The following is a 20,528-nucleotide window of genomic DNA, read 5'->3' on the forward strand; positions in this document are numbered from 1 at the left end:
AACAAAGGTCCGTCTAGTCAAGGCTATGGTTTTTTCTGTGGTCATGTATGGATGTGAGAGTTGGACTGTGAAGAAGGCTGAGCGCCGAAGAATTGATGCTTTTGAACTGTGGTGTTGGAGAAGACTCTGGAGAGTCCCTTGGACTGCAAGGAGATCCAACCAGTCCATTCTGAAGGAGATCAGCCCTGGGATTTCTTTGGAAGGAATGATGCTAAAGCTGAAACTCCAGTCCTTTGGCCACCTCATGCAAAACGTTGACTCATTGGAAAAGACTCTGATGCTGGGAGGGATTGGGTGCAGGAGGAGAAGGGGATGACAGAGGATGAGATGGCTGGATGGCATCACTGACTCAATGGACGTGAGTCTGAGTGAACTCTGGGAGTTGGTGATGGACAGGGAGGCCTGGTGTGTTGTGATTCATGGGGTCGCAAAGAGTTGGACACGACTGAGTGACTGAACATCTCAGTCGCTCAGTCATGTCTGACTCTTTGCAACCCCATGGACTACAGTACGCCAAGCTTTCCTGTTCATCACCAATTCCTGGAGCTTACTCAAACTCATGTCCATGAGTTGGTGATGCCATCCAACCATCTCATCCCCTGTTGTCCCCTTTCCCTCCTGCCTTCAATCATTTCCAGCATCAGGGTCTTTTCCAATGAGTCAGTTCTTCACATCAGGTGGCCAAAGTATTGGAGTTTCAGCTTCAGCATCAGTCCTTGCGATGAATATTCAGGACTGATTTCCTCTAGGATGGACTGGTTGCATCTCCTTGCAGTCCAAGGGACTCTCAAGAGTCTTCTCCAACACTGCAGTTCAAAAGCATCAGTTCTTCGGCACTCAGCTTTCCTTATAGTCCAACTCTCACATCCAGACATTACTACTGGAAAAACCAAAGCTTTGACTAGATGGACCTTTGTTGGCAAAGTAATGTCTCTGCGTCTTGATATGCTGTCTACTTTGGTCATAACTTTTCTTCCAAGGAGCAAGTGTCTTTTAATTTCATGGCTGCAGTCACCATCTGCAGTGATTTTGGAGCCCCCAAAAATAAAGTCTCTCACTGTCTCCATTGTTTCTCCATCTATTTCCCATGAAGAGATGGGACCAGATGCCATGATCTTACTTTTCTGAATGTTGAGTTTTAAGCCAACTTTTTCACTCTCTTCTTTCACTTTCATCAAGAGGCTCTTTTAGTTCTTCGCTTTTTGCCATAAGGGTGGTGTCATCTGCATATCCGAAGTTATTGGTATTTCTCCCAGCAATCTTGATTCCAGCTTGTGCTTCATCCAGTCCAGCATTTATCATGATGTACTCTGCATAGAAGTTAAATAAACAGGGTGACAATATACAGCCTTGACGTACGCCTTTTCCTATTTGGAACCAGTCTGTTGTTCTATGTCCAGTTCTAACTGTTGCTTCCTGACCTGCATACAGGTTTCTCAAGAGGCAGGTCAGGTGGTCTGGTATTCCCATCTCTTTCAGAATTTTCCACAGTTTCTTGTGATCCACACAGTCAAAGGCTTTGGCAAAGTCAATAAAGCAGTAATAGATGTTTTTTCTGGAACTCTCTTGCTTTTTCCATGATCCAGCAGATGTTGGCAATTTGATCTCTGGTTCCTCTGCTTTTTCTAAAACCAGCTTGAACATCTGGAAGTTCACGGTTCACGTATTGCTGAAGCCTGGCTTGGAAAATTTTGAGCATTACTTTGCTAGTACGTGAGATGAGTACAATTGTGTGGTAGTTTGAGCATTCTTTGGCATTGCCTTTCTTTGGGACTGGAATGAAAACTGACCTTTTCCAGTCCTGTGGCCACTGCTGAGTTTTCCAAATTTGCTGGCATATTGAGTGCAGCACTTTCATAGCATCACCTTTCAGGGTTTGAAATAGCTCAACTGGAATTCCATCACCTCCACTAGCTTTTTATCTACCCATACATGAAAGACTTAGCTTGCTAATTGTACCTGTAACCTAAGCAAGCAACTTCTGAGAGGAGAACCGAGAACACAACAGAGGCGCCAATGTTCTATAGCATCACAGTTAAATTTTCTCTCTTCTAAAAAACTCTGAAAAGAATTTGTTGCCCTCCTTGGGGAGTTCACAGGGAGGCAGAAGTTGGGTCACATATTAGTTTTCTAGGTCATTTATAAAAAGGCCTGATAAAAAACAAGTTCCTACTGTATAGCACAGGGAACTATAGTTGATATCTTGTAACAAACCATAATAGAAAATAATAGGAAAAATAATACCTATATTATATATATATATATGAATAGCTGAATCACTTTGCTGTACAACAGAAATTAACATACCATTTAAATCATCTACACTTCAATAAAGCAAAAAAAAAATCTTTTTTAAGGGCCTGAATTGTGTCTTTGACACATAAGCATCCAAGTACACCAGCCTCTGGCTATATATATATGTATATTTATTCTGGCTATACTATATATATAATACATATACATGTATAATAGAGATACATACACATATATATAGATATATGTTTAATCTGAGTCTCTGTTCTCAGAGCTATGTGAAAGTCCAGCACCTCCCCATTTTGGGGAACTCCTTCCGAGAGAGTGGCTGTAGGTCTCTTCCCATGACTCACTCAGCCTGCCCGCTACCAGCTTGCCTCCTCTTGACCATTCAGTGTACTCTCAAGCCTCCAAGGAAAGCTCTGTCTGCCCCTCTGCACCCCTGCACGCCAACATTCTCTCTCCCTCATTCTCCTTAGCAATACTAACACTGGGCAGTTACACGTTACAAATGCTTACTGACTGTATAAGAATAACAAAAGCAGGTACAGCGTAGCTCAAACAGAAGTCAACTAAAGAACTCCTCCAAATCAATAAGAAAAAGAAAACCCAGTTTTTAAAAATACAGAAAAGACTTGATTTCAAAACAAAGAGTTCAAAAAAGAAAATATATGAATCACAAGTACAAACACAAAACAGTTTTTATCAGTGTTCATGTAAATACCATGTACATTTGTATGAACACCTCATTATTCATCAGAGAAATGCAAATTAAAACCATGAGATACAATTTCTCACCCACTAGAATGGCTATATATTCAGACAATGACAAATATCAAGTGTTAGCAGTGAGATGGAGTTCCTACAACTTGTGTACGTTGCTAGTGGGGGGTAAGATGGTACAACCACTTTGGTAAACTGTTTGGGAGTTTACTGTAAAGAATATACCTACTCTGTGTCCAGGAATTCCCCTTTCAAGCATCTACTCAAGAGAAATGAAAATGTATGTACACGAAAAATCATTATAGCAATATTTATGGCAACTTTATTCATAATAATAATACCTGGAAACAAAATGTTGCCAATAGGAGAAAAGATAAACAAATTGTGATTTTTTTTGTTTTTAAAAGCACAATAAGAATCAGAAAAACAAGAAATTGATACTCATATTAACACTGATGAATCTCAAAACTATACTGAGCAGGACACAAATGAGTACATACTGTTTGATTCCATTTATAATTCAGTCACTGCAAAGAAGGAAGATTATATTTAAAATTGCTTATTTTACTGTTTCTCTAGCTTCATATGTTTCAAGATTATATCTTTTAAAAAATTTAAGGGTTTACCATGTGCCACTAAATTTCTTGCTCTTCTCTTTCTATTCTTCTACTAAGATTCTCTTAGGAAGATGAAACGCTGAATTAGATCTAGAACCTGAAGATACACTTTCTGACAAGTCCAAAATAGAAAAAAAAAATGATTTGAAACGTTTCTCTTATTGTACTTCGTGGACTTGTATAAAATACTGTTTAACAGCTTTGTATATTCTCTTCAAGTCTTTGATCACTTTGTAATAATAGAAAATAAAAATTAAACTGCTTCATAACTTTGTTTTAAGCTTTCATGTAATTGGTGCTGGTTCATTTGGAACCTTAAATATGTTTTTATTAAATCTCTCTCTCTCTCTTTAGAGAAATGCAAATTAAAACCAAAAGGATATGACACTACATACCTGATGGGATGGCTAAAATTAAAAAGTCTGACCAAATATTGGTGAAGTTTCGAAGAAACACACACACTGCTAATGGGATTATAAATTAAGACATCCACTTTGGAAAACTATTTGGCACTTTTAAAAAGTTAAACTTGCACTAATCATTTGACCTAACAATTCAACTTCTAAGTATCTACCCCAGAGAAATGAAAATGCATCTCCACAAAAACGCTTGTATGCAAATATTTATAGCAGTATTTTAAGATTTGCGTGTGAAAGTTGCTCAGTCATGTCCGACTCTTTGTGACCCCCATGGACTATACATTCCATGGAATTTTCCAGGCCAGAATACTGGAGTGGATAGCCTTTCCCTTCTCCATGGGATCTTTCCAACCCAGGGATCGAACCCAGGTCTCCCACATTGAGCCACAAGATTTATTTTTATTTACTTATTTATGGCTGTGCTGGGTCTTCGTTGCTGCATGGGCTATTCTCTAGTTGCATTGTGCAGTGGTGGGTATTCTCTAGATCACTGTGCAATGATCTCATTGCAGTGGTTTCTCTCATTGTGGAGCACGGGCCTTAGGCATGCAAGCTTCAGTAGTTGCAGCACGAAACTCAGAAGTTGCGGCTCAAGGGCTCCAGAGCACAGGTTTAGTAACTGTGGCACACCGACTTATTTGCTCCATGGCATATGGGATCTTTCTGGACAAGGGATCAAACCTGTATCTCCTGCATTGGCAGGAGGATTCTCAACCACTGAATCACCAGGGAAACCATTTATAGCCTGGTGGCTCAGGGGTAAAGGATCCACCTGCCAATGCACGAGACGCAGGTTTGATACCTTAGTCAGGGAGACCTCCTGGAGAAGGCAATGGCAACCTCCTCCAGCATTCTTGCCTGGGAAATCCCATGGACAGGGCAACCTGGTGGGCTACACTCCATGGGGTCACAAAAGAGCCCTGTTATTCACAACAGCCCTCAAACTGGAAACAGTGTTTACCAAATGGCCTGTCAGTAAGTGAGATGTTGTATATCTATAGCGTAGTGTACTACACACAATAAAAGCATTATACTAAATGCAAGGAGGCAGGCCCAAAAGACTACATATTGTATGATTCCATTTATATGAAAATTCTAGAAAATGCAATACTATAGAAACAGAAAGATCAGTGATTGCCTAAGACTGAAGGTGGGAGCAGAGATGGATTGCAAATAGGAAGAAGGGAATTTTTTGTGGTAATGAAAGTACTGTAATATTGAACTGTGGCAATGGCTGAATAGTTGTATGAACTCACTAAAACTCAACAAGATTTACACTAAAATGGGTGAATTTTATGGCATCTAAATTAAACTAAATAAGCCTGTTTTAAACAAAACAAAACAGAAAGCTATTGTGTCTTCAAGACAAACTTTTGGGCTCACCACTGCAGTGCCTGCATAGCTCTGCATAACTCTTGTAAATTTTTCCTTGTGCTCTCCTGTTTACACCCTCAGAAAGCCTCATAGGAGACCAGAAGTGGATGGTCTAGCAAGCAGTACTAATCTTACGGTGGGTGGGGATCTTCTTTGTCTTGGTAGAAGTTAGAAGGAGAAAATTAACAAACAGGAACACAAGCAGAAAAGCGTGACTGGGATGGCGAAGACCTTAAAATCATATTCTAGCTATTCATTGTTCTTCTAGTATATACTTTTTGGTCTTTTCTGTGCCAGGTAAGTGCTGTGGCAATAAAATAATCAACATTATGGGCAAAGTCCTTACTCTTTGGGGGCTTATATTCTAGTTGTATGAAACAGATCATACATCAGCTGATAGATAGACAGATAGATGAATAGATACAGAGACAGATAAATAGATGACAGAAAGCTAAGTAGAGCTATAGATAGGTATAGAGATACAGAGATAGATACTATATAGATACATATGTAGATGATTAATAAAAGAAAGTATAAGCTTATCTCATTTTACTGCACTTTGCACGTCCTGTATTTTTTTAATTATATGTTGATTTTCTTTTTCTTTTTTTAAATTTGTTTGACTGTGCCAGATCTTAGTTGTTACACATGGAATCTTCAATCTTAATTGCAGCATGTAGTCTCTGACCAGGGATAAAACTGTGCCCCCTGCAGTGGAAGTGTGCATCTAACCACTGGACCACCAGGGAAGTCCCAATACTGCGTTTTTTACAATTAAAGATTTGTGGCAACTCTGTGTCAAGCAAGTCTATCAGCACCATTTTTTCCAACAGCATTTTCTCATTTCATCTCTCTGTGTCACATTTTAGTAATTCTTGCAATATTTCAAATTTTGTCATTATTACTATATCTGTTATGGTGATCTGTGGTCAGTGATCTTCGATGTTACTATTGTAATTGTCTTGGGGCACCGTGAACTGTGCCTATATAGGATGGCAAACTTAATAAACGTATGTGTTCTGATGGCTCCACTGACCAGCTTTTCCTCTATTTCTCTTTCTCACCTTCAGTGCAGTTCAGTTCAGTTGCTCAGTCATGTCCAACTCTTTGCGACCCCATGAATTGCAGCATGCCAGGCCTCCCTGTCCATCACCAACTCCCGGAGTTCACTGAGACTCACGTCCATCGAGTCCATGATGCCATCCAGCCTTCTCATCCTCTGTCGTCCCCTTTTCCTCCTGCTCCCAACCCCATCCCAGGGTCTTTTCCAATGAGTCAACTCTTCGCATGAGGTGGCAAAGTACTGGAGTTTCAGCTTTAGCATCATTCCTTCCAAAGAATAGGCCTCCCTATTCCCTGGGACACAACAATATTGAAATTAGGCCAATTACTAACCCTACAATGGTCTCTAACTGCTCAAGTAAAAGGAAGAGTCATACATTTCTCACTTTAGACCAAAAGCTAGAAATGATTAAGCTTAATGAGGAAGGCATGTTGAAACCTGGGAATGGCTAAAAACTAGGCCTCTTGCACCAAACAGTTGGCCAAGTTGTGAATGCAAAGGAAAGGCTCTTGAAGGAAGTTAAAAGTGCCACTCCAACAAACACAGGAATCATAAGAAAGCAAAACATCCTTATTGCTGATATGAAGACAGTTTCAGTGGTCCACATCCTCTTAGTGAGTGAGTGAAGTCGCTCAGTCATGTCCGACTCTTTGTGACCCCATAGACTGTAGCCTACCATAGACTGTAGCCTACAGGCTTCTCCATCCATGGGATTTTCCAGGCAAGAGTACCGGAGTGGGTTACCATTTTTCCTTCTCCAGGGCATCTTCCCAACCCAGTGATCGAACCTGGGTCTTGCGTGTTGCAGGCAGATGCTTTACCCTTCGAGCCACCAGGGAAGCAAGCCTAATCCAGAGCAAAGCCCCAACTCTGTTCGATTCTATGAAGGCTGAGAGAGGCGAGGAAGCTGCAGAAGGAATGTTTGAAGTTAGTAGAGGTTGGTTCATGAAGTTGAAGGAAAGAAGCCATCTCCATAACATGAAAGTGCAAAGGGAAGCAGCAAGTGCTGAGGCTCAGAAGCTGCAGCAAGTTATGTAGAAGATCCAGCTAAATAATTAATGAAAGTAGCCACACTAAACAATCTAGGGCTTCCCTTGTAGATCGGTTGGTAAAGAATCTGCCTGTGATGCAAGAAGCCTGGGTTCAATTCCTGGTTCGGGAAGATTCCCTGGAGAAGGAAATGGCAATCCACTCCAGTATTCTTGCCTGGAGAATCCCACAGACAAAGGAGCCTAGCAGGCTACAGTCTATGGGGTCATAAGAGTCGGACACAACTTAGCGACTAAACCACCACCACACTAAACAATAGATTTTTAATGTAGACAAAACAGCCTTCTCTAGGGAAAAGATATCACCCAGGACTTTCACGGTTAGTGAGGAGAAGTCAATGTTTGGCTTCAAAGTTTCAAAGACACTTGTTATTAGGGGCTGAGGTAGCTAGTGACTTTAAGTTAAAGCCAATGTTCATTTACCATTCTGAAAACCCAAGGGTCCTTAAGAACTATGCTAAATCTACTCTTCCTGGGCTGTATCAATGGAACAACAAAACCTGGATGATAGCACACCTGCTGACAAAATGATTTACTGAATATTTTAAGCCCAGTGTTGAGATCTACTCTTAAGACCTATGGCTCAGAAAAAAAAAAGGTTCCTTTCAAAATATTAATATTTATTAACAATGCACCTGGTCACCCAGAGCTCTGATAGAAACATTCAATGAGATAAATGTTTTCATGCCTGCTAACATCCACCCTACAGCCTATGGGTCAAGGAGTACAGTAATTCTGACTTCCAAGTTTTATTAAGAAACACATTTTATAAGGCTATAGATGTGATAAATAGTATTCCTCTGATGGATCTGGGCAAAGTCAATTGAAAACCTTCCGGAAAGAATTCAACATTCTAGACGCCATTAAGAATATTTGTGATTCATGGGGAAAGGTCAAAATATCAGCATTAACAGGAGTTTAGACGAAGTTGATTCCAACAGTCATGGATGACTTTGAGGAGTTCAAGACTTCCGTGGAGGAAGTAATTGCAGATGTGATGAAAACTGCAAGAGAAGCAGAATTAGAAATGCAGCCTGACAATGCGACTAAATTGCTGTAACATCAATTTAAAATTTTAGTGGGTGAAGAGTTGCTTCTTATGAATGAGGGAAGAAAGTGATTTCTTTCTAAAACAATTTTATTTCATTATGTATTTGATTCTTGGCTGTGCTGGGTCTTCATTGCTGCCCAAGGGCTTTCTCTAGCTGTGGTGCTCGGGTTCCTCATTGCAGCGGCTGCTCTTGTTGCACAGCCTGGGCTCCAGGACGTGAAGGTTTCAGTAGTTGTGACACGTGGGCTCACTAGTTGCAGCTCCCAGGCTCTAGAGCACAGGCTCAACAGCTGTAGTATACACGGGCTTAGCTGCTCCAAGGCATGTGGCATCTTCCTGGAATCAGCGATCAAATCCGTGTCTCGTGCATTGGCAAGTGGATTTTTTTTTTTTTTTTTTTTACCACTGAGCCACCAGGGAAGCTTGACAGTGATTTCTTGGGATGGAATCTACTCCTGGTGAAGATGCTGAGAAGACTGTTTAAATGACAACAAAGGATTTAGAATATTAAATAAACTTAATTGATGAAGCAGTGGAAGAGTTTGAGAGAACTGACTCCAAGTTTGAAAGAAGTTCTACTGTGAGTAAAATGCTATCAAACAGCACTGCATGCTACAGAAAAATATTTTGTGAAGGAAAGAGTCAATCAATTTGGCAAACTTCATTGTTGCTTTATTTAAGAAATTGCCACAGTCATCTCAACATTCAGCAACCATCAACACTGAGGCAAGACTCTCCACAGGAAAAAAGATTACAACTCATTGAAGGTTCAGATGATGGTTAGCTTTTTTTTTTTTTTTTTAAGAACTAAAGTACTTTTAAATTAAGGTCTGTACATTTTTTAAGACACAATGCCACTGCACACTTAACAGATTACAGTATGGTGGTGGTCGTGTCCTACTCTTGCAACCCTTATGGACTGTAGCCTGACGGGCTCCTCGGTCCGTGGGATTCTCCAGGCAAGAATACTGGAGTGGGTTGCCATTTCCTTCTCCAGGGGATCTTCCTGACCCAGGAATTGAACCCGGGTCTCCTGCATTGCAGGCAGATTCTTTACCAACTGAGCTATGAGGGAAGCCCTAGGTTAAAGTATAGTGTTAACATTATTTTTATATGTACTGCGAAACTGAAAAATTCATGTCACTTATTTTATGCTGATACTACCTTTTTGTGATATTCCGGTTATTAAGGTGGTCGGGAACCTAATTTGCAGTGTTTCCAAGTTATGCATAAAAAGAAAATTCTTAAAGTACTCAGAAGAGAGTTAAAAGGTGACATCAGAGAGTGGCTGAACCACAAGAGGAAGCCAGTCATGCAAAGACCAGAGGGAGGAGCATCCTAGGCACCATTTTTTTCATTGTCCCTTACCACTCGAGGTCCTCCATTCCCTCTTCACTCAGCCTAAAATTCCCCAAACTCCCTCAGTCACCTTAATTCTGTCACACTCATTGGGAAAATCACAACCTTGTTCAAATTCAACTTTCCACCCACACTGGTCTCACTTTAAGCTTGTCACTTGTGTGTGCTAAGTTGCTTTAGTCATGTCTGACTCTGTGGGACCCTATGGACTATAGCCCACCAGGCTCCTCTGTCCATGGGATTCTCCAGGCAAGAATACTGGAATGGGTTGCCATTGCCTCCTCCAAAGCTTGTCACTTAAGAAGCCCTTACTGTTTCCCAGCTAACATCTGCCGACTCCCTGACCTGCTCACTCTCCTGCACCCTAGTCATACGTTCGCTTTCTGCTAACTGGGATGTTTTACACCCTTGCCTCTTCCCCTATCTTCACACTCAGCTCGTGACTGTGCTTCTTTTTTGAGAAAACTGAAGAGTCAGAATCCACATGTCCACAAAGGTGTACCAGGTTAGACCCTGCCCTCATAGCACACTCAGAGATCCTATATAAAAGCTTCCACTTATACATTCTCCCCCTCCCCTAGGGGACTCTAGAATACCAGGTCAGCAAATCCTCCCTCCAACCTACATCATGAACTTTCCCTCTACTGGATCGTTTCCATCAGTGTATGAATTGTTTCAAGCACTTTGAAGACAAGCAAGTAAAAACCACCCCTTGACCTGATTTCCCTTATTTGATTACCAAATTACTTCTCTGTAAGCTTTTGTATGAAGAAGGAAATGGCAACCCACTCCAGTTTTCTCGCCTGGAGAATCCCATAGACAGAGGAGCCTGGCAGGCTACAGTCCATGGGGTCGCAAGAGTTGGACACGACTTAGCAACTAAACCAAGCTTTTGTGGACAAACACTTGTCTACACTGCTGCTACTGCTGCTGCTAAGTCACTTCAGTCGTGTCCGACTCTGTGCGACCCCAGAGACGGCAGCTCACCAGGCTCCGCTGTCCCTGGGATTCTCCAGGCAAGAACACTGGAATGGGTTGCCATTTCCTTCTCCAATGCATGAAAGTGAAAAGTGAAAGTGAAGTCGCTCAGTCGTGTCTGACCCTCAGCAACCCGTGGACTGCAGCCTACCAGGCTCCTCCGTCCATGGGATTCTCCAGGCAAGAGTACTGGAGTGGGGTGCCATTGTCTATACTGCTGCTGCTGCTGCTAAGTCGCTTCAGTCGTGTCTGACTCTGTGCGACCCCATAGACAGCAGCCCACCAGGCTCCCCCGTCCCTGGGATTCTCCAGGCAAGAACACTGGAGTGGGTTGCCATTTCCTTCTCCAATTCCTCTTCTCCGGTTCTCTCTTAAAATCTCTCCCATCCAGTTTTTGTGCCACCATTGATCTGGTATTTTCAAGGCCAATAAGACAGACAAAAATAAAACCCTACCATAAACAAGCATGAAAGAGGCAATCTGAGTAAAAGAAGAGGGTGGTTAGGTGGGACAAAGTTCTAAATTCTAGCAGCTGGGTTGACTACCTATATCATAAGAATTCCTTAGGTAAACTGTCTCCTTCTACACCATTTGAACAATACTTCCTTTCTATACATTGTATTTATTTTCTCTGGAATCTACTGTTGTGCAGTTTCTGAACATCAGATTAACCTGCTCACCATTCGGACACGACTGAGCGACTTCACTTTGACTTTTCATTTTCATGCATTGGAGAAGGAAATGGCAACCCACTCCAGTGTTCTTGCCTGGAAAATCCCAGGGACGGGGGAGCCTGGTGGGCTGCCATCTATGGGGTCGCACAGAGTCGGACACGACTGAAGCAACTTAGCAGCAGCAGCAGCAGCAGAGTTAAAAATCATAGCAGAGAGGGAGAGTGCTCATTTACATTTAACTGTAAAAATCAGTGTGGAATCTCAGACATGTAACAGTCTCTTTTGCCCAACCAGAAATATTTTTTTTTTAGTTTGAGAAAGAATTACACACACCCACCCACCCCCGAACAATATCCTTTTATTTGAAGATGAATGTTGTTGCCATTTGAAATAATTTTGAGCTATCCCTCTTTATAATTGGCCTTGCCAGAAATTTTGTATATTAACCCCAGGAAGGTTAAAAAATCCAGCTGCAGTACTTTGCTTACTGATCTTATAAAAAGGGGCAACTCTGACTTACCTCAGTGAGGTCACCTCAACTCCTTTTGTGGGCAAGGTTTTCCTATTGGAGACTGCACCAAATGAGGTAGACATTTGACAGCTGTCCTGGTCAGTTGGATAATACATGAAACCTCAGTGACTTGTGCAGATCAGTGCTTAGCAAAATGCAAGTCACAACCTATTAGTGGGTTATGGAATTAATATGGTGGGTTAATCAATTTTTGGCTTCCCTGGTGGCTCAGCAGCAAAGAACCCACCTGCAATGCAGGAGATGCAGGAGACATGGGTTCCATCCCTGGGTCAGGAAGATCCCCTGGAGTAGGGCATAGCAGTACACTCCAGTATTCTTGCTGGGAAAATCCCATGGACAGAGGAGCCTGGTAGGCCACAATCCATGGGTTCACAAAGAGTCGGACACAACTAAAGTGACTGACAACACACACAACCAATTTTTTTAAAAATGAAATAGAGCAGAAAATACCAGAGTTCAGTACACACATTCCAAGTATGACATAGTTTATGAGACTTTGGCTTCTGTTATGAAGAAGTGCATCTTGGATTATAAAATTAAAATTTTAAAAATTAAAGCCACTGCTCTAGATTCATTTATAATATAATACCCAGAGTGGTTGAATGCACTCATCAAAATTAGAGGACATTTGGAAAATTTCCACATCGTATTCAGCGTTATATATCACCAGGCATGAGCAGACACAAGGGAAATCCAGAGCACTTTAGAGAGAAGTTTTCCTGTGTAGGACCAGGTAAAGAGCTTGCAAGTCGTCTCCAATCTAAATTACCATCCTAGAGACTTCATAATTTACAAAGCACTTTCACAAACTTCATCTTATTTGAGGCTCTTATTCAGCCTTTGTAGTAGGCAAGACAGGAAGGCGACAGCATCTGAGACAGGTTTCAGTGATCCATCTAGTTTAGTCAGGAGTCCAGCCAGCAGCTGGGAGAAAGGATCTAGCCCCACAGCCCCAGGGAGAAAATTGGCAAGGTTGAAAAACCATGTGTGGGTCCTAGCCAAGTAAACTGGGGTTCAGGGCAGAACTCCAGTTTCAGGAGGGAGAATGGAAAAGATGAAGAGGAACTGGGACAAAAGCCCAGATATTAAACAAGGCACACAGGTGGCCAGGCCCATCCACAGCATACTGCTGGATTCTAAGCTCATACTTGCAGAATTCCAGAGCCCACAACTGGCTTTTCAAGAAGCAGCAGCAGAATATCATGTGGATAAGGGGCAGGATGGAGAAGATCTCAAGAACTGATGAAGGCATGAAGAGACCAGTGTGGAATGGCAAGTTAATTCATCTGTCTGGCATGAGTAGGGCGGGCTGCCAAATTAAACACAGGATGCCCCACTGAAACCTGGATTTCAGATAGACAATGAATATTTTCATGTAAGTGTGTCTTTTGCAATATTGGAGACACATTTATACCAAAAATTGTTGTTTATCTGAAATTTAAATTTAACTTGGCAGACGGTATTTTTATTTACTACATCTGGTACCCCTACATGTGGGTTTAGAGAGGATGAGGCTAGAAGGCTTGACGGAACAAGATCTTAAAGAATTCTGTGTGCCATGCTTGGCGGATAATAGGAGGCCAAGAAAAATTTTCAGCATGGGAATAATATAATTGGATTTATATTTTAGAATCACCATTATAGTAGTCCTTTGAATAACAAAATAGTTCAGAAAGATAGGAACTGAGAGACCAGAAAGCTGTTCAAATAGCCTGGGTTTGAGAACTGAAAATAACTTTGCTCACTTCACAATTCTCCCTAACGCTAGCGAGATTTCCAGGTTTTCATGGACTACAGAGACCAATGTATTCTTTCAAGAGCTACTCCTTGTTTCAAGGAATAAAAAACACCTTTCGAAGTGGGGAAGGGAATATATATTTTATTGTTCTCAAACCCTGTATCTGTCACATCCTTCTTGAGGAGGCTGGAAAGATATGTATATATATATATCAGTCTCCCACTAGTTAGCTCATGTCTTGCTCACCATTGATTATCCCATAGGTAATCAATAAACACTTGTTGGATGACTTTCTTAAGGGCAGTCTATCTTCACCATATTTGTTTCTTTAGCATCTGACCCGAGGCTGGGAATAAGTTTCTCAGAAAATAGTTCTTGATTAGAGTGATCTAATTAATTAACAACCTGAAGTGCTTCGTATTAACTACATTTGTCTAACATTACTTCAAAGGTACAACCTGGCATATTTTTCACATGAATGCAAAAGAAGACTGCCTTTTCTACTGGACCAGAAAGCTTTTCAAAATCTGCAGAAAGCTTTTCAAAATCTGATGCTGATTAGATGGAGTTTTAAATGTAATCTTCCTCATTTATGTGAAGATGTGTGGAGTTTTCTTTTGAGATGTTTTTGTCTTGGTTTTTGTTTTTGCTTTTTGGCATCTTCCTAACTGCTTCCACAAGTATTGTCATTGCCTGGATATTAATAAATCAGATCTTAATTAAATATTTCTCAGGTAGATCATCATAAAGTGGTATGAACCAAGTATTTGTCTTCAGTTCTCCAGTATCAGGATAGTTACTGGCATACGGATCTTTTCCAAGGCTGACGTGTGAACCTGAAAGCGGGCTTATTTACCTTCATAGTCAGAGGACTTTCATCAATAGCAGGTTTGTTGAAGGGCCAAGAGCAAGAAGCCAAAAGGGATGGAATAATTCTAAAAAGTGTATCGGGTAAATACAAATACAATAACAAAATTATTACAGATACTTGTTATTAAAAATTCTGTTCCAAGTACCATGTGAGGTCTTTGCATATATTACAATTTGATTAAATTTTAATCTTAAAACTCTTCTTTGAGGTAGGTGTTGTAATTGTCATTTTATATGTAAACAAATAGAGAATCAAAACTGATGAATAATTTACCCAGGATGACACAGTTAATAGATTGGCAGAGCTGAGATTAGTACCCAATTCCAAAGTTCATCTCACAAACCAAGAACTGCCATTTTTCAAGTGTGTATTTAGAGAAATGAAAGAAAATTGTTGTAGTGCCTATAAGAGCTCTCTTTAATCAGCAGCTATGTAGTTATCCCAGAGGATTTAAGTTTGATGAAGAGTATAATGATGTGAGCATATGGATATGCAAGACAAGAGATATAGAGGTATTTCTTATGTTTTTGAGCTGTGCTCCTTTTTCCTCTGTTTAACTTTGTATTTAAGTGAGCATGTGCCTTTACATGTAATTAGGCTTTACCTTCACCTTGTTAGAAGTTGATACTGTTGCCCTTAAAATTATTATCATACATATTATCTGGGATGAAACATATAAACTTTATTATTTTTTAAAACTTTTTATTTTGTATTGGGGTATACCCAATGAAGGGATTCCCAGGTGACCCAGTATGTAAAGAATCCACCTGAGACATAGGTTAAATCCCTAGGTGGGGGAGATCTCCTGGAAGAGGAAATGGTAACCTACTCCAGTATTCTTGCATGGAGAATGCCATGGACAGAGGAGCCTGGCAGATACAGTCTATGGCGCCACAAAGAGTTGATCACAACTGAGCACACAGGCACACATAGGTGATAAACAATGTTGTGACAGTTTCAGGTGAACAGCAAAGGGATTCAGCCATACATATACCCGTATCCATCCTCCCCCAAACTTTCCTCCCATTCAGGCTACTACATAACATTGAGCAGAGTTTCATGTGCTATACAGTAGGCCTTTGTTGGTTAGCCATTCTAAATACAGAAGCACCCATTGAAACATACGAACTTTAGCTGTTACAGTCAGTAATACCAACTTCTCTGTCTTGTCCAGATGAACACGTGCAGTTCATATTCAGATATGCAAAGGAACCTCATCAGTCTAGATTCGTCTGAGCTCCGTTGTGACAGTCTGGACCTTCCTGCAAGCTGTAAGCATAATTACATACACTAACTATTCTCCAATCCTTTAAAGTTGCAAATATGCACTTTTTGTCCAGGTACTGACATCTTTGAGCAGCCCTCTTCAGTGTGCTCAACCCAGCCTCTTCACTTAGTTCACTGGGTTCCAGGAAGAATCAGAGTCTCATAAAGAATGCTGCCTCTGATCATTTAATTCCAGGCTGAGCAGGGTAAAATCAGTTTGAACTTCACCAACATTTGCAGTCTATGAAAGCAAAATTCAAAGTGTTGGCATAATTAACTGTATTAATTGGATAGAATCTGACGATGAGGAACCAAATACGTTAAAAAGAGGGGAGATAAGAGTTGATTTTTTTTTTTTAATTGAGGGCTTCCCTGGTGACTCAGTGGTAATGAGCATGCCTACCAATACAGGTACAATCCCTGATCTGAGAAGATCGCAAATGCCTCGGAGCACCTAAACCCCTGTACCGCAAGTATTGAGCCCTTCTCTGGAGCCTGGGAGCCACAACTACTGAGCCCACATGCAGCAGCTATTGAAGTCCCAGGGCTGTAGAGCCCCATGGCTCTGCAATGAGAAGCCAGCACACCACAACTAGAGAGAAGTCCCCGTTTGCCACACCTAGAGGACAGCTTCCGCAGCAAAGAGAACCAGTGCAGCCAAATAAATAATTTTTTTTAATAACTAAATTAAAAAATTTAGATAGCAAATGATTTGCTTGCCCAAAAATGGTCCGTGGAGGTGTAAGCATCAAAAAGCACCTCCAGTGTTCTGCTTTCACCAAAAACACGGAAGGAATTTCCTAGAAATGGTCAGGATGTAATTATGGAAAAAATCCTCTTCAGACCTTTATATGCTCAATCATTGCCAGACAGGGTGCTAAACATGGGAGATATAATAGGAGCATGGTCCTGACCCTCTTGCTCAGAGAAGTACATCAGCTGTCCTGTACAGTAAATGTGAAAGGAATCACGAAATAAATATAAAAAGGACACAGTGGGTGCCCAAAGGAGTGGTCATCTCTGTGATTCTAATAAAGTGAATTCATAGCAATCATGTAAGGTTGTTCAGTGAGATAGCAAACTCTCCCATGAAAAGGTGAAGCAGAACCTGAATGAACAGATAAACAGGAGTCAAGGAACAAGAAAAGGGGTTTTGAAGAAGCAATCAGTTCACAGCAGTCCTAAGACGTGAATGATCTGGTAAGTGTTCTCCATCTTTAATATCTAGGATACGAATTTCACAAAGCAGAACTGCTGCTCTACGTCGTCAACTCCCCCCTCCCCCACTCTCCGTCGCCACCCCCCTAACAGATACATCAGGTGAGCAGGGCTCAATTATTCGAATTAAATGTGTGACCTGGAGCAACTCCCGTCACTACTCAGAGCCTCTGTCTTTGCCTGAGAAGTGAGGAACCCTGTCCGCTCTAGTCCATTTCTGCTCTGAATTGAGAACAGTACAAGAAACCAGAAAGGAAAACTCCAGAGAAACAAAAGTGAAAGTGCCCAAAGGAAATACAATAGTAAACAAAAGCACAAAATTCTCTATCTCACTGAAAAATGTGGCAGAGTTCCAAAACACTTTTTTTCAGCAGCCCGTGAACACGAGACTTGGGAGAGAATGAACTATCACGCCCTCTGAATGTGAATGACATGAGTGTAACGCGAATCCACCTTGCTCCATGCAACCGTCTTCTTAAACAATGCTCCGTGACCTCGAACAACCATTTATTAAGATTTTCTTTCTAAATAAGTCAATCCACGAGGAAAGGTCGGTCCCCTCCTGACAAACCCCTCGGAACACCACACAAGGGTGTGTTCCGCTTCGGGATGAGAGAGAAAAGGGGGTAAAGAAAGAGAGGAAGGAAAGATTCAAACTGATACTAGATTCTGCCTAGTGTTGCCACGCGGTTGTTGTGCACAACAGCAGGGATGCAAACTATTTTAAAACTTGGGAAATACGGTAGCCTTTAAATTTGATCGTTTCTTCCTTCATGTTAGTGAGACTTCTTTGCACCTAACCCAGAAAGGTACACCCGCCTGGGAGCGAGAGCGCGAGCTCTGGGGTGGACCAGCAAGTGGAGGCTGCCAGAATGGACCAAGCTGACAGCTTCGCAGAGCGTTGGCTGAGGGTGTGGGACCGCGACCCGCAAACCGCCAAGGCTAGAGGGGTCGATCTGGACCAACCGGTGTCAGAGGGCTCCCTAGGTGGGAGGATGCTCCGGACCCGCCCCGGGAGCCTCCCTTCTCCGAGCAGAAGGAAGGGCGCTCAAACGCGTGCACACTCAAACACACACACAAACACAAACATCCTTCCCGTGGAGTTGTGTCTCGTCTCCCTTTTGTTTTTCTCCCTTCCCGGTCAAGAGACCCGGAAGTTTTTTTTTTTTTTTTTTTTAAATCCAGTCTCTCTCTTTTCCAACCCCCACCCCCCCTCATCTATCACATGGCAGAGATAGAATAAAAACAGAAAAATGGCGACGGTCACGTTGTGGCGAGCACGTTGTATCCTTGCTGCGTCATTAGATAATCCTCATGCAAATAGCGGGAAGAACAAAGGAAAGGGGGGGTCCAGGACCCCCCCGGGGGCGCAGGTGGGTGTGGGGGCGGCGTGCCGGGCGCGGGGGCGGCGGGGCGCGCGCCGAGCCGGGCGCCGGCGGGAGACGTGCGGTCGCGCGGGGCTCGGTGCGCCGAGTGTCTACGTTCGTGTGCGCGCCCCTGCGGCGCGGTGGAGCGCTGGCCGGGCAGCTCCCGGCCGGGTCTCGCTGCGCCCGAGCCCGCCCGCCCGAGGGCACGGGAAGCCGGGGGGCTAGGAGAGCGGTTCCGGCGAGGCCCGCCGCGACGCGCGCACCCTCACACGCACACGCCGCCGCGGGGCTCGGCCGGCTCAGCAGCCGCGCGGGGGGCGGGCCAGGCGGCGGCGGCTGGGGCTGAGGGCGCGCCGCTGCCCGGCGCCCGCCCTGCAGCCTCCGCGGGGGACTGCACGCAGCTCGCCACCTCGGGGTAGGCGGCGGGGCGCCGGGGCGGAGGCTCGGGGCGGGCTGGGACCCCGCACGGACTTGGGGTGTTGCTGGGCTGGTTTTGTTGTGGTTGGGATGTTTTTGGGTTTTTTTCTTCCCCTGCGGGGCGGGCGGGGGGCGACCTCGCCCATCGGCATTTCCGCGGTTTACCTCTGGCTCTCGCTGGGGTGTCAAGACCGGCGCAGGTTGAACGAGGGCGCGGGGAGACCCCCGGTGTCCCGCTCCGGCCCCCTGGCGGGGCAGTGGCGCGGAGGGGCGGGGCGGGTGTGTGTAAATGTTGCGCACTCGCTTTTCCCCCACCCCCGCCTGCTTCCAGGCAGCTGGCGTGGGTCCCTTGCCGTCCGGCGGCGACTGTAAATAGAGCCTGGATGTTGTTTACATGAAGGATCCGGCGGGAGGAGTCTGCGAGGAGGAGGCGGAGGAGGAGGAGGAGGGAGGGAGGAGAGAGGAAGACCGGAGTCCCCGCGGCGGCGGTCCGGGGCGAGGGTGAGCCCCGCGCGGCGCGGGCACTGGTCGCTACCACGAGGCCGGGACGCCGGACCCTGGGGTAGGAGGGAAAGTGGGCGCGGGGCGGGGAGATGAGGGGGTCTGTCTGAGTGGCATTTTTAGCTTACAACCTGCCACGCAGATTCTCCGGGGCGAGAGGGGAGGGGTGTGCGGGGAGGGCGGGGAAGCCTTGATTTCTCCGCACGTTCGTGCTCGCATCCCCGATCTTTTCCCGCTTCCTCTCGGGGCTCACCTGTTTATTTCCATCAACCAGAGCTTGCAGTTGTTTTTTTTGTGTGTAGGCATGAGAGGCTGTTCCTTTTATTAGAAGCATTATTGGGGAAGGAGGGGTGCGTGGCTGTAATTTATGCCGGTCTCGGTCGCTTTTCAAGAAGGGGGAGGGGACTTGGCGAAGATCGCCTGCTCCCGGCCGTAGCTGACCCCATGGGCGTAACCCCTGCCTTACCCCTTCCGAAGAATCTTTTCCCTCAGCTACCCGCAGGCTAGCTGCCACCTTCTTGGAGAAGGACCACACCTGTGCTTATTCCTCGCTTTGGAGGAGAGGTGAGCTGAAAAACCGACCAGCTTTCCCAAAGCTGTTAACCAGCCCTCCTGTCCCAGAATTGGCCAGAAAGTGCTGCTTTCACCTGCCGATTGCGCTGGCCACATCCATCCCCCCACCCACCCTTGCAAGTTGTCTACAGATGTATCGGGATTTTTTTCTTGCCTCTGGACCTGCAGCTCACAACCAGCAACTAACTGCTGGGTTTAGACAGAAAGAAGTGATCTCCTTGGGTTTAGTGTGCGTTCTTCGTTCCCCAGTGGGTCTTACGATGGAATCTGCCACCTCTATTCTTTCGCTAAGAGCTTAGTCTAGAATCTGGCCTGAGTAACCAGTTTCTGGCTCTCTTTCTCTGGGCCCCACCCTGGCCCCTCTTGGTTCTCCGGAGCCAAATACGCCTCCCAAGCAGAAGGCACACCCTGCCCTAAATCTAACCATTCCAAAAGGGAGGAGGAAACAGTGGAAGAGAAGGGACCCAGGGGTCTTCTTTCTGTCC

General features: G+C 43.9%; 1 protein-coding gene across 1 annotated transcript in view; it reads left to right on the forward strand.

The window, feature by feature from the left end:
- The first annotated feature begins 19,409 nt into the window (after nt 1–19,409).
- JAK1 (Janus kinase 1) overlaps nt 19,410–20,528 on the forward strand; it is a 256,351-nt gene continuing 255,232 nt past the window's right edge. The window contains exon 1 of the mRNA XM_027537017.1: nt 19,410–19,531. The gene's annotated coding sequence lies outside the window, so the exon portion shown is untranslated. The remainder of the gene's footprint in view (nt 19,532–20,528) is intronic.

The sequence above is a fragment of the Bos indicus x Bos taurus genome, chromosome 3 (genome assembly GCF_003369695.1).
Source record: "Bos indicus x Bos taurus breed Angus x Brahman F1 hybrid chromosome 3, Bos_hybrid_MaternalHap_v2.0, whole genome shotgun sequence".
Classification (NCBI taxonomy): Eukaryota; Metazoa; Chordata; class Mammalia; order Artiodactyla; family Bovidae; genus Bos; species Bos indicus x Bos taurus.